The sequence below is a fragment of the Halichoerus grypus genome, chromosome 11 (assembly GCF_964656455.1).
Source record: "Halichoerus grypus chromosome 11, mHalGry1.hap1.1, whole genome shotgun sequence".
In the NCBI taxonomy this organism is placed as follows: Eukaryota; Metazoa; Chordata; class Mammalia; order Carnivora; family Phocidae; genus Halichoerus; species Halichoerus grypus.
Genome location: NC_135722.1, coordinates 2,664,371 through 2,665,594, shown reverse-complemented (window position 1 = coordinate 2,665,594; position 1,224 = coordinate 2,664,371).

Below are 1,224 nucleotides of genomic sequence, written 5' to 3'. Positions count from 1 at the left end.
GGCAGCAACGGTATTCAAGTGTGGGGTGGTTGCGGAGGGAAAGGGCCCATGAGGAATGTTGCGGGTTAGTGTCCCCCCAAGAGAAGGCATGTTGACGTCCTGACTCCCGGCACCTTTGGAAATAAGGTCCTTACAGGTGTTAAAAGGAGGTCATGCGTAAGGGCAGGCCCTCATCCAATGACTGGGGTCTTTTTTAAGAGGAAGAAATTGGACACAGACAGGCGAAGGTCATGTGGAGACAGAGCAGAGACTGGAGTGCTGTGTCCACGAGTCCGGGCACACCCAAAATTGCTGACAACAGCCAGAAGCTGGGAGAGAAACCTGGAGCAGATTTTCCTTCCGCCCCCAGACGTAACCAGCCCTGCCCTCACCTTCATCTCGGACTGCCAGCCCCCGGGACTGGGACAGAGTGCACTCTTGCTGTTTTGAGCCCCCCCGCGTGTGGCAGTTTCTTACTGCGGCCACGGGACACTAACAGAAGGGGCCCTCACTGCTGTGAGAAAGGGGCTGCATCCCCTTCTTTCCGGGCCCTTCTCATCCTCCAGCCATGGCTGAGACGTGGCCCCCAGCCCAGAGAGGGCTTTCCAGAGTGGTCACTATTAATCCCTTCATTCTGCCTTATTTCTCTTCCCGTCTCTTGTTATATACTGTTGGAATGAACACGCTCCTTTTTCATTCGATTGGACATTTTCTTTTAACTTTGCCCGAAGATTTGAGCTCTGCACACACGAGGCTCAGCGGAGAGGCTCCATCGCATGCCTTCCTGGGGGCGGCGTCCCTCCCTTCTCCCTTCCCTCCCTCCCTCGCTTCCTTCCTTTTTCCTTTAAATTTATTTTGTTTTACTCTTCTTGATGAACTGTTGCTCACCCGCGAGTGGCTAAGCCACTCAATCCTAAATCCAAACATAACTCAGGCAAATGGCGCGGGGGGTGCGGCACCTGTGGGCCTGTGGGATCAGAGAGGCCCCAGGTGCCCCGCAACACATTGGGGGAGGGAGCTGATGGCAGGCTGGGATCTGGCGCTGTGATCTCTGCAAGTCCCTTCTTGGAGTTTCAACACTTGCAAATTAAAAGTGAGACATACAGATGACCAAGATGAATGTGGATCTCCTCGGCATGACCAGCTGAGCCTACCGGTGGCCGGGGAGCCGATGATATTCCGGCGAGGGCCAGAGTCAGTGCACGTGCCTGCAGAGCTCACTTAACCAGGAGAGGCGTGCTGAAC